This window comes from Pristiophorus japonicus, chromosome 14, assembly GCF_044704955.1.
Source record: "Pristiophorus japonicus isolate sPriJap1 chromosome 14, sPriJap1.hap1, whole genome shotgun sequence".
NCBI classification, from domain to species: domain Eukaryota; kingdom Metazoa; phylum Chordata; class Chondrichthyes; family Pristiophoridae; genus Pristiophorus; species Pristiophorus japonicus.
The window spans coordinates 149144884-149158672 of record NC_091990.1 but is presented as its reverse complement, the minus strand read 5'-3'; the positions used below and the strand labels follow the sequence as shown (position 1 = coordinate 149158672).

The window sequence follows — 13789 nt, the reverse complement described above, 5'->3', positions numbered from 1 at the left end:
TGCCAGCTAGGCAAGAGGACTAAAATTCAATCCTTCTGACGGCCTGGCTGCCTGTGGAGGCGCAGCAGGCACTGCCAGCTCACCTGGAATACTTAGATGAGGTCCAATTTTGGGCCATCCTCAGGCCTTTCGGTTAGGGTGTGTGCTGCCTGTACAGTGCTGACTCTGGGCCCAAAAGCAGGGCCCAAACAGATTTCTACCGCAATGTATTTTGTTAAGTTCCTACAAGAGAATGTTATGGTGCATGGGGTCATGTGTCAACAGAATGCTTGTAAGAAACAATATTGCTTTTGCTGATTGAAATGTATGCCAAACATCTTAACATAATAAAAATGTTATCTGGTGTGCATCTGCATCAGTCACACCTAAGGTACACATGTAAATTTTTGTGTTGTACATGTAGTTACAAATTAACCACAATGGCTCAGCAATTCAATCTGGTGATTTGCACCAGATTTGTACCAATGCATCTGGAGCTCTGCCCACTGATGTGGCACTGAATTAAATCAGTCAACATTTCATGTATCATCTTATTTGCATGTCCATTGGAGGATCCCCAGCATAAATCCTGTGAAAAACAGGAGTACTAATGGGACTAATTGAATGTCTCTTTCAAAGAGCCGGCACAAGCAGCATGGGCTGAATGGTCTCCTTCTGTGTGGTATGATTCTACTTGCAGCCTTTATAAAGCCAGGTCTTGATGAAGATTGCAGTAGCAGGCTGAGGGAGCAGCTGCTAAGTAGGAAGTGGTTGGCTAACTGAGTTCACTGCCAGGTGGCTGTACTAAATGGATGGTTTGTGATTGTGTCCTACTTTTCAAAGAATGTTTTTCATTGCAGAATCTGGCGCAGACCGCCAAAGAAGGGCTAAGGGCATTGCAAGGAAAAACAAAATAGCTCACAGTTTTGGTGAGACACACTTCTAAATCTTCCTTGAGGATACTGATCAAAAGAGAAAGAGACAGAGGCCTCAATTTTTACCGGGGAGCATGTTCAGGATAGGTGGGGATGTGGGCAGGAGGGAAACCCCCACCGGGAGCATGAGATCTTGGCCATTTTAATTCACGGACCTCATTTACATATTCCAGCACTGTTGCCCACCCGTAACCAGCAGGGCCAGGAGGGCGGGGGGGGCGGGAGGGCAGTACAAGAAATCAGGTCGAGAACCTTAGGATGCGGGAACCCAAGGAAACGGTCCTCAGCACCATGCAACATCTTTGGCTGCCAATGCCAGCACACAGAGGCAGAGGCAAAGCTAGGGGAGGCCCAAGGTCTCCTTGCAGGGCCTGTGGGGAACACTCCTGCTATTCCTGGCCCACAATGAGTTCTCACAAATGTAATTTTGGAAAACCTATCTTGGCCTCTTCTGGCCAGTTGGCACTTCCTGCTGTCGTTCATCTGTTGGCTTGCACACCTTGTGCCCCCGCCCCCCCCCCCCCCCTCCCCATGCTAAAATCACGTTGCGACACTGATGGCGCCATTGGGTTGCGACTTTTGAATTTAAAGTAGGCCCCCCTGGCGGGAGTCTTAGCCAATTTTAGATTCGGCTAAGAGGAAATGGTGCTAGCAGGAACCGAGTGATCTGAGGCCGGTCAAATGGATTCAGTCTAATCTTAACCCCTCCCACGCATCATTCTCACTGGGCAAGGAGGGTTAAAATCGAGGCTAGAGAGATGGAGAGAGAGGGTGCTGGATCTCCATGGAAGGAAGCTTCTCATGACATGTGGAAGGAAGTAGTACGGACTCTGAATGCCAACTCCCTCATCCCCAGAACTACAGATTAGTAGCACAAGAAATTCATTGACTTGACCATGACATGCAAATCATCAGCCACTCCTTTTGCTTTTTAGAGACCCCGGGCACCAGTACACTCTTTAACCGCTAAAATTAAGAGCTGTACAACTAATCCTTCACAATGCACTCTGGTTAAAGTGAGCACAAGCTAGGAATATTACTTGAAAGCAGAACTTGAAAACCCCCTTCTTCCACTTTAACAAAGAAATACCACTAGACCTTTTACATCAGTTGTCCAACGTGGGAGACAGTTCCCAATTGCTAGTCTTCATGTAATTCACTCAGTCTTGTTGCAGGAAAAACTTGTGTACAGTGTTCTGAAGAGGCAAGGGATGCTGGAGGACTTGCTGAAAATTATAGCAGCTTGTAAGTTCACCCCATATCAGGAGTAGGCCATGGAGCTGCTGTGGAGGCACTCTGCTCCAGCTATCGGAGATGGTGAGGTCATGGACAGTGCTGCCACCATTACTGGCTGCACACCTACATGGTCACCTTGTAAAGTCATCATCATCAGAGGCAGTCCCTTGGAATCGAGGAAGACTTGCTTCCACTCTTAAAATGAGTCCTCAGTTGGCTGAACAGTCCAATACGAGGGCCACAGACTCTGTCACAGGTGGGACAGATAGTCGTTGAGGGCAAGGGAGGGTGGGACAGATTTGCCGCACGCTCTTTCCGCTGCCTGTGCTTGATTTCTGTGTGCTCTCGGCGATGAGACTTGTAAAATAGCATACAGCCACAAGCTTCGACACCCTTCTCTGTCTCTTTAATCCCAAGGGGCGACTGCCACTCATTCTTAACTTATGTCCTCCTTTCCCTCAGATTCACCATAGCAAAGGGGGGAAAGGGATATGGCTGAGGAGGAGAGGAAGAACTTCTTCCTCACTGATTATGAGCATCACAAAGCCGATAATGATAGAGAGGAAGTGAAGGTGAAGCCCATCTATGAGTTCCTGGACCTACATTCCGCCCCAACCCTCTCAATTTCACCATTTTAACGATCGTTGCTTTTTTGCTTCCCATGCACCAGCACTGATACTTTCGCTCAGAGAAAATTAGAAACTTAGAGATGTATTATGGGGTCAGTCACAGAGCATAAGGGAATCAGTGAGGATGTGCCACTTTCCCAGTGTGGAACCCAGAACTCAAGGGTAGTTACTTTGAAAAGAAGGATGTTCAAGGATCCTCACACCAATGTGGAGGTTCTAAGATCAATCGCCAAGGCTGTGCAGCAATTGACAGGCATGACTCTTGGGGGTATAAATTTGACTTGGATGTTTGCATAAAACAAGCGATAGCGAATCAGCAGCCAGCTTTGCACTCCGCCCAATTCTCTTTTCCGTTAAAGCCCATTTGATTTGGTATTATTCATTCTGCAGTACCGCCCAATGAATTTATATCCCTTAGAAACTAAAACGCTAGATTAGAGAAGCTTTGACTTTCTTGTAGACATCAATGGAGGGTGTGACAGTTTCACTGGAATTTGCAGCAATCTTCTCACCTCAGAAGCAGCTAAGGACCAGTCACTGACTTCACCTCCATGGAAGCACAGACTGCATCTCTGGTAGCAGTAGGGGACAGACAGTACCCTGTGTTAGGGTAATCCTTATCCTTGTTATAACGGATTCATAGAAACTAGACACAATGATATGTCTGAAATCTAAATACATTTATCATTGTTGCAAAATATTCATCCCAGGAGCATATACAGAGCAGTACCTACAGTCCCACGTCTAGAAACTTACGTGTAATGAACTGTTCAGGCTGTTCACGGTAGCCCTCCTTGAAGGTAGCCAAAGTTCCTAACTGAGTTTTGCTTCGTATTACTCTTTCATACTATTTTTTTAAATCATACATTGTCGAATTCTTGCTGAGTTTAACTTTGTTGAGTGTTTTATGACAGTTTATGAAAGTGCGCCTCCTGGAACACCTCTATGCTGCCTCGATGACGGATATGTTACTGTTGCCACTAAAACCTTTCAAGGGCACCAACCATTGAAAGGCTTCCCCTTTCACTTGATCAATTCAGTTAATATCTGACTACATTCTAACACATATGGAGAGTATTTCTTTTCAGATTGAAAGGTTGGTGTATGTATTCCTTGCCTTTCTGATGGGTTTTGTCGTGGCCAATCCGGAAAGGGGTACCAGAGTACCTGAACACTTCTCTTACTAATAGCAATGGGCGAGGAAAGGCCCATGAAATAATCACAATGTTCTAGCCTGTTCTGTGGCCCCAACCAATATTTTTGGTCCTGAGACAAGAAGGACCAAATAATGGTCTGGTAGAGATTATTTCGACTCTGTTAAATTTTCCTTCTTAATCTTTGCCTTCCGATTTTTGCAGTAGAATGTATGTAGATTTTTATCATGCGGTACAAAGAGAAATGGTACAGCATGTTACTAAGTGCAATTCAGCAAGAGGGTAAGATTATTAATTAACATAAAGAACATGTGGGAACATGATGAAACAATGCACAAGCAATTAAATGAATTGCTTAAAGGAATAAATAAGCAGATGGGATGCATGGAGCATTTGACAAGGTGCCACATAAAAGGTTACTGTACAAGATAAAAGTTCACAGGGTTGGAGGTAATATATTAGCATGGATAGAGGATTGGCTAACAGAAAACAGAGAATCGGGATAAATGGTTCATTCTCGGGTTGGCAATCAGTAACTAGTGGGGTGCTGCAGGGATCAGTGCTGGGACCCCAACTATTTACAATCTATATTAACGACTTGGAAGAAGGGATCGAGTGTAACGTAACCAAGTTTGCTGATGATACAAAGATGGGAGGAAAAGTAATGTGTGAGGAGGACACAAAAAATCTGCAAAAGGACATAGACAGGCTAAGTGAGTGGGCAAAAATTTGGTCGATGGAGTATAATGTTGGAAACTGTGAGGTCACTTTGGCAGAAAAAATGAAAGAGCAAGTTATTATTTAAATGGAGAAAGATTGCAAATTGCTGCAGTACAGCAGGACCTGGGGGTACTTGTGCATGAAACACAAAAGGATAGTATACAGGTACAGCAAGTGATCAGGAAGGCCAATGGAATCTTGGCCTTCATTGTAAAGGGGATGGTGTATAAAAGCAGGGAAGTCTTGCTACAGTTATACAGGATATTGGTGAGGCCACACCTGCTATACTGTGAGCAGTTTTGGTTTCCATATTTACGAAAGGATATACTTGCTTTGGAGGCAGTTCAGAGAAGGTTCACTAGGTTGATTCCGGAGATGAGGGGGTTGACTTATGAGGAAAGGTTGAGTAGGTTGGGCCTCTACTCATTGGAATTCAGAAGAATGAGAGGTGATCTTATCAAAACGTATAAGATTACGAGGGGGCTTGACAAGGTGGATGCAGAGAGGATGTTTACTGATCGAGGAGACTAGAACTAGAGGGCATAATCTTAGAATAAGGGGCCGTCCATTTAAAACTGAGATGAGGAGAATTTCTTCTCTCAGAGGGTTATAAATCTGTGGAATTCGCTGCCTCAGAGAGCTGTGGAAGCTGGGACATTGAATAACTTTAAGACAGAAACAGACAGTTTCTTAAACAATAAGAGAATAAGGGGTTATGGGGAGCGGGCAGGGAAGTGGACTTGAGTCCATGATTGGATCAGCCACGATCATATTAAATGGCGGAGCAGGCTCGAGGGGCCGTATGGCTTACTCCTGCTCCTATTTCTTAAGTTCTTATGTTATATCAAAACAAGGAGAGGCTCTGGTTTCAATAAAATAACTGGTAGAACGATTAGGACAAGTTAATCTCTTCTACCTTCCATCTTATCAAAGACCTTTTGTTCATTCCTCCCTCCACCTTCCCTGCCCCTGCACTTGCTTAAAAACCTGTCACATCTCTAACTTTTTGCAGTTCTGACGAAGGATCATCGACCTGAATCGCTAACCCTGTTTCGCTCTCCACAGATGCTGCCTCACCTGTTGAGTATTTCCAGCATTTTCTGTTTTTATTTAGGACAAGTTAAGGATATGGTTTATACAGCAATCATTCAGAAATAACAAAGACTATAAAGTACAACTGATCTCAAAGGCAATCACGCAATCAGATCCAAAGAGTTAAGTAATATAGAAATCAATTGAATCCCAAATTTCAATAGACAAACAAAATAAATTCTGGAAATCAGATGGGAATGTGGAATGGTATAAGGTGCAAAGAATTGGATCGGTGTATTATACCAGGAAACTTTTTCAGCAGAGTGGAGTTATTTCAAGACTGAATCCTGTGATAGTGGCAATACCATTGCTATCTGTTGATGTAAGACCGATGGAAGTATTTAGAGTGGAGTTGAAAGGTTGGAAGATGATAATACATAAGAAATTTGTAAATTACCTAAAGATATTTGTCAGGGGAAAAGAAATGGATTTCATGCTGCAGGAAAGGTGGGGCCTGGTTATGCAGACGTGGGAGTAGAAACTCAGGTCCATTCAAAACGGGTTGCACCTACCACATTTGTTGTGTTTTCACCGCCGCAGTGGATGAGGTGGCCTCTTGCGCAAAATTCATTTTTTTCAAGCAGATCGGAAGTCAGTCATAATGGGGGCGGTAGTGAGGCGGTGAGCACACTCGAGGGGCGGTAGTGGAGGTGGGACAGAATCTCCGTCGCTGTGCGTCATCATGTCTCTCTCCTTCACTTAAAGGGGAGAGCCACTGCGGCTCTGTGATTATTTTAGTTAGGTCCACTGGAGAGCGTTTCGGCCGGGCCAGTGGCCTGGCATCCAAGAGGGGTGCCAGGCCACCTGTCGGCGGTCCGGGGGCATAATTGGCTTGGCAGTCGGCCGACAAAAAAAATAAAATGGCGACCACGGCAGTGCGCCCTCCCCTTGAATGGCCGCCGCACAGCCACGTCGCACACACTGCGATCACAATGCACCGACAGAAAATAAACTGTCGGGGGCACCACTCGGCAGCCCGAAGATTTTTTCCCCTGAATTTAGATTGAGGTGCGGGAGATTGGCTGTGCGCGCTTTGATGACGCACCTAGGAAGGGTCGGCAGCAGCGGGACTGAAGTGGGGACCGCCGGAAAAAACACCTAGGAGAATTTTGTGAGCGGCGACCATTCGACTCAGTCACGTGGCTGCCGCTTTCTGGTGGTAAGAGGCATTTTCGGGAGGCTGAATTTCGCCCCCACGATGTTTTACAAAGCGTGTGGTTTCACAAGAATCCCTTAATTATACTAGTCGAATTGCTCGATGAAATTCTAAGACGACCAACGTTGAAAATATTGCATTATGGTTAATGAGAAGCATTACACACATGGGGTAATTTCACGTCAACATTTTGATTTAGGCCAACCTACATAACTAATATTGGGGATAAAATATTGGTTAATGTTAGGGCCAAAAATGTTACAAGAATTCAAGTAAACATTACCCTCCAGACTGAAGCCTTGAGCAGTTGTAAATTGTCACCATCCAATTCTGACCCTTTCTTGATTCTTAAGAAACTGGATTTCCTTCACTCGCGAACAGGACTTCTTTGATTCATTGGCTGCGGCTTTGCTCTGCTTCAGTCGCTTCAAGTCTTAAGTGAATTCTTTGTCAAATTGGTTTCCGATCTCCTGGACTTCAGTGGACATCGCTAGATCACGTTTCTGCTTTGAACTACACTGGATTACACTGCCGCATTCCTGCACTGGACTATACCGTAAGACTTCCTGCTGTTTCTCCATCTCTGCGGCTAAAGTTTATTTTTCCTTTTAACTGTGGCTGTGTCTCTGCTGAACTCATTCTACTGTTTTTTTTTAGCTCTGCTGGCCCCCTGCGAACAGCTGCCAGTTCACTCCTTTACCGGTTTTCAACTTTGCTGGTCGCATTTATACAGCGATCTACCGCGATCCACAAACTTGTGTCAAAGTTCCCATCGTCATCTTCTGCACCGCTACCGACTCTCCCTCCTACAGTACACCCACGAACTCTCTACACTTCAAATAGCTTCTGGACTTCATTCGCCTGCTTCGGACAGCGGTCCGTCGATGCTCTGTGCTGGCCGATTCCTGTTCATGTCAGCTTTGAACTTCCATGGGACCTCTGACATTGACCCTGGTCTCCCTACGATTGTATCCCATTAACAACTACATTTAAACAGGCCGATGTAACCTGAGCTTTTCCCCTGTTCATTCGCGTGCGCACTTTAGCTGTCGCTCTGGACCCGAGCCATTCAATACTTTTTCCACTTTTCCCCCTCGTTCCTTTTTCTCTTTATCTCTCCCTGACCATTCTCTCCTGTCATCATGCCTCCTTTCATCTCTCCTCTCTCAGATTCTCTGCCCGCCCAAATCCCTATTCCCATCTTTCATTACTCTTCGACCTTCCTACTCTCCTGCCACCATCCCAGGCTTGACTCCCTCCTAGATAAGCCTGCAGCTTCACTCTGTGCCTCTCTTGGCATCCTATGAAGGGCCCATCGAGGCAATCATCGCTGCTTCCTTACGAGCAGAAACCCCAACTGGTCCCATCGTCCTATCTCGCCGGGCCTTCCAGACCAGCGCTCCCACTGGAGAGTATTCTTGCCAATCTACTCCCCGTCCAACACAGCCCCAGCCCCAGTGCTGACAATTGCCGACCCTCTCTGCACCTCCCTCCATAACAAGGCCCTTCCCATCCATGAGCTTATCGTGGATGATGGCATCGACATCACGGCCCTGATGGAAACTTGATTTGAGGAGCGATGCCACCTCTGCATTAACCGAAACCTCCCCGGCTGGCTATACCGTCCACCACTTGTCCCGCTCAGACCGCCATGGTGGCAGTGTGGCTCATATCAGCAAATCACACTTTGGTCTGTCCCCCTACTTCTCCGGCACTTTCTCCTCCTTTTAGCATCTCACCCTATTCCACCCCTCTCGCCTCTCATTTAAAATTCTCATTCTCTCCCGCCCACCCAAGTACGATAAAAATGTTATTACTGATATTTCTTCACTACTTTCCTCCCTCTGATCTGCACCAAATGACTTCTCATCCTCGATGATTTCAACCTTCATCTCAATTCATCACGCTCTCTCTCCTCTGAGTTCACTAGCCTCCTGTCCTCCCTTAATCTCTCCCTCTATGTAAACTCCCCAATCCATATTCACGGCCAGCCTCTCGACCTTGCCATCCCTCGTGGCTTCGCTACTCCCATCATGTCAATCGCAGAGAAGGCCATCTCTGACTACTTCTTCGTATTGCTCTCCACCCACATTCCACTTCCACCCCCACTCCCAACCCTACCTCCTTCTGTGTCCACCACTGGAAAAATACTCCCTCCCGACTCTCTTACAACGGCACTTATCAACTCCCAACTGTCCAGCCTTTGGCCATCCATTCACCAAGATATTTCTGCAGCTACCAATCTGCTCAATCACACCCTCACACCCTCACTACCACCTTTAGTGCCCTGTTACAACAATTACTCTCTCTCACCCTGACCATTCCTCCTGGTACAGCCCTGATCTTCACTCCCTTAAGTCCAAGGGGCACAGACTTGAACAGATATGGCAGATAACTGGTTTAACCATTCACCACCAGATCTGGCTGGTCCACATAAAGCACTATCGGGTCCTGCTCTCCTCTGCCAAAATCGCTCAGTATTCCAGAATAATTCTGGAATGTAAAGATAAACTCCGGCTTCTATTCTCCACGGCTAACTGTCTTTTTAAACCCCTCCTCCCAGTCTCCATCCTCACCTCCGACAATAAGTGTCAGAAGCTCAATGATTGAGACCATCTGTTCGGCTGCCTCTGCCTCTATCTTTCCTTCCCGTAGCCCACTGGGCCAAACTTCCTCTGAGGAAGCCTCCTGCCCTAACCCTGACCTCACATCTTTCTCCAGTTTATCTCCAATCTCCCCTCATGACCTTTCCAAGCTCATCCTGTCCATGTGACCCACTTCCTGCTCCCTTGACCCTATTCCCACCAAACTGCTGACCACCCAACTTCCTTTTCTGGCTCCCATGTTATCTGACATTGTTAATGGTTCGCTATCATCAGGTACTGTCCCCCTCTCCGTCATTTCTACGTCATCACCCCCTCCTCAAAATAACAACCCTCGATTCCTCCGTCCTTGCAAACAACCACCCCATTTTCAACCTCCCTTTCCTCTCCAAAGTCCTTGAACGTGTTGTCGCCTCCAAAATCCGTGCCCATCTTTTCCGCAATTCCATGTTTGAATCCCTCCAATCCCGTTTCCGTGCCTGCCACAGTACCGAAACAACTCTCATCTAACCCTAACCCAAAAATGATATCCTTTGTGACTGTGACAAAGGCAAACTATCACTCCTCGTCCTTCTTGACTTGTCTGGAGCCTTTGACATGGTTGACCACTCTATCCTTCTCCATCATCTCTCCATTGTCGTACAGCTGGGTGGGACTGTACTTGCCTGGTTCCATTCTTATCTATCTAATCATAGCCAGAGAATCACATGCTATGGCTTCTCTGCCCGCCCCTGCATCATTACTTCTGGTGTTCCCCAAGGATCTATCCTTGGCCCCATCCTATTTCTCATCTACTTGTTGCTCCTTGGCGACATCATCCGGAAACACAGCATCAGTTTCCACATGTACGCTGATGACTCCTAGCTCTATCTCACTACTACTTCTCTCGACCCCTCCACGGTCTCTAAAATGTCAGACTGCTTGTCTGACATCCAGTTCTGGATGAGCAGAAATTTTCTCCAATTGAATATTGGGAAGACCAAAACCGTTTTTTGGTCCCTGCCACAAATTCCGTTTCCTAGACACTGACTCCATCCCTCTCCCCAACTCCTGTCTGAGGCTGAACCAGACTGTTCGCACCCTTGGTGTCATATTTGACCCTGAAATTAGCTTTTGACCACATATCCGCAGCATAACTAAGACCGCCTATTTCCACCTCCGTAACATCACCCATCTCTGCCCTTGCCTAATCTCATCCACTGGTGAAATCCTCATCCATGCCTTTGTTACCTCTAGACTTAACTATTTCAATGCACTCATGGCTGGCCTCCCATATTCTATCATATGTAAACTAGAGGTGATCCAAAACTTGGCTGTCCGTGTCCAAACTCGCACCAAGTCCTGGTCATCCGTCACCTCTGTGCTTGCTGACCTACATTGGCTTCCATCCGGTTAAGCAATGCCTCGATTTCAAAATTCTCATCCTTATTTTCAAATCCCCCCATGGCCTCACCCCTGCCTATCTTTGTAATCTCCTCCAGCCCCACAACCCTCGCCGCCGCTCCCCCGCCGCCCAAGATATCTGCGCTCCTATTCTGACCTCCTGAGCATCCCTGATTATAATCGCTCAACCATTGGTGGCCATGCCTAGGACCCAAGCTTAAACTTCCCTGCCTAATTCTCTTCGCCTCTCTACCTCTCTTTCCTTCTTCAAGACGCTCCTTAAAACATACCTCTTTGACCATGCTTTTGGTCACCTGCGCTAATTTCTTATATGCCTCACTGTCAAATTTTTATCGCATAATACTCCTGTGAAGGTCTTGGGATGTTTCATTACGTTAAAGGTGCTATATAAATACAAGTTGTTGTTTTTGTTAAATCTGTATTGCAACCCAACAGCACACTATCCTCAATATGCAGTAGCAGAATGATGATATTGAACAATCTATTGCCACCCTGGGTAACCATGAATAGTGGGAGGTGTTATACAATACAGGAAAGCAACTCTGGGTATGAACAACCTCTGCATTTCTACAAGGAGCACAACCATTCATCCTGATTGCCCTCACAGTAATCATTTATTTGGTTAAACAAAACCCTTAATTCAAGTTAAGATGAGAAAAAATACAATAGAAATGTTGGCCCCAAGTTTCCACGCGCGGCGAAAAAGGCGCACCTCAGAGCTGGGCGCCTGTTTTTCATGCTGAAAACGGCGCCGGAAAAAAAGTGCGGTATTCTCGAGCTCCTTGGACCTCGATGTCTGCTTGGCGCGGCGCACAGGGGGCGGAGCCTACCACTTGCGCTGATTTTGTAAGTAGGAGGGGGAAAGTACAATTGAAATGAGGCTTCTTGGTGCCGGCAAACCTGTGCGTGCGCGTTGGAGTGTTCGCGCACGCGCAGTCTGAAGTAAACATTGGCACTCGGCCATTTTTAAAAGTGCTGCAGAAAAAGTGAAGATTTGTTTCTTGGACCCCTGCAAAGGCTTGTATTTTAATTTTCTTGATATTTCTGTGTGTGAGGGAGTGCTTTTAGCAGCACTGCTGAATAAATCAACTGCTGAAATCAGTGAGTTCAGCTTTTCACTGCTAAACTTGCAGAACCGGTGCCTGCAAATTAAGGACTGTGTGTTTGGAGAAATAAAAGTGCCAATTCAACTTTGCAATGGATCAACTTCCACCAAGAACAAAGAATTTCTTGCATGAGGAAGCAAACCACTTACTCCATTCTAAGTTAGTTTGGAGTACGTTTTCACTGTGGAAACTTTCAAATCAGGCGTCAGTGACCGGACACGCCCCCTTTTGAAAAGAAAATTCTGTTCCAAAGTGAACCTGACTAGAACTGCAGAAAACTAAATGTGGAGAATTCCGATTTCTAAGATACTCCGTTCTAAACCAGTTGCTCCTAAAAATCAGGAGCAAATATGTGGAAACTTGGGGCCGTTAATCCCAACCAGAAATTAAGTTTACAAAGTGACAAAAAGGAGTTCCTTTTTGAACTTTGAGATTGAGAATGTAAGAATACATCCGGTTCCCACGGATTGGAAGGTAGCAAATGTAACCTCACTATTTGAGAAAGATAGGAGAGAGAAAACAGTGAACTACAGAGCAGTTCGCCTGACATCAGTAATAGGGAAAATGCTAGAATCTATTATTAAGGACGTTGTAACAGGCACTTCGAAAATAATAAGAAGATTGGGCAGAGTCAACACGGATTTATGAAAGGCAAATCATGTTTGACAAATCTGATAGAGTTTTTTTCAGGTTGTAACTAGCAGAATAGATAAGGGGGAACCAGTGGATATGGTGTATTTGGATTTTCAGAAGGCAAACCAAATTAGGACTCATGGGATTGAGGGTAATATAATTGCATGGATTGAGGATTGGTTAACAGACTGAAAAAAGAAAGTGGGAATAAACAGGTCATTTTCGGGTTGGCAGGCTATAACTAGTGGAGTACCGCAAGGATGAGTGCTTGGGCCTCAGCTATTCACAATATATTAATGATTTAGATGAGATGAGGGGACCAAATGTAATATAGCCAAACTTGCTGATGATACAAAGCTAGGTGGGAATTTAAGTTGCGAGGAGGATGCAAAGAGGCTTCAAGGGGATATAGACAGGCTAAGTGAGTAGGCAAGAACGTGGCAAATGGAATATAATGTGGAGAAATATGAGGTTATTCACTTTGGTAGGAAAAATAGAAAAGCAGAGTATTTTTTAAATGTTGAGAGATTGGGAAATGTTGGTGTTCAGGGGGACCTGGATATCCTTGTACACGAATAATTGAAAGTTAACATGCCGGTACAGCAAGCAATTAAGAAAGCACATGATATGTTGGCCTTTATTACAAGAGGATTTCAGTATAAGAGTAAAGATATCTTATTGCAATTATATAGGGCCCGGGTGAGACCACACCTGGAGTATTATGTACAGTTTTGATCCCCTTACCTAGGGAAGATATACTTGCCACAGATGGAGTGCAACGAAGGTTCACCAGACTGATTCCTGTGATGGGGGGATTGTCCTATGAGGAGAGATTGAATAGACGAGGCCTCTATGTTCCAAAAGCATGAGAGGTGATCTCATTGAAACAACATTCTTACAGGGCTTCACAGGGTAGATGCAGGAACGATGTTTCTCCTAAGCTGGGCAGTCTAGAACCAGGGGTCACAGTCTCAGAATAAGGGGTCGGCCATTTAAGACTGAGCTGAGGAAAAATTTCTTCACTCATAGGGTTGTGAATTTTTGGAATTCTCTACCCCAGAGGGCTGTGGAAGCTCAGTCGTTGAATATATTCAAGACAGACAACATTCTGTGATATGGGGAGAGTGTAGCAAATGGAAACA

General features: G+C 45.6%; 1 protein-coding gene across 2 annotated transcripts in view; it reads right to left on the bottom strand.

The window, feature by feature from the left end:
- Positions 1-13789, bottom strand: part of bbox1 (butyrobetaine (gamma), 2-oxoglutarate dioxygenase (gamma-butyrobetaine hydroxylase) 1) — a 348518-nt gene that overhangs the window by 318835 nt on the left and 15894 nt on the right. The window lies entirely within an intron of this gene.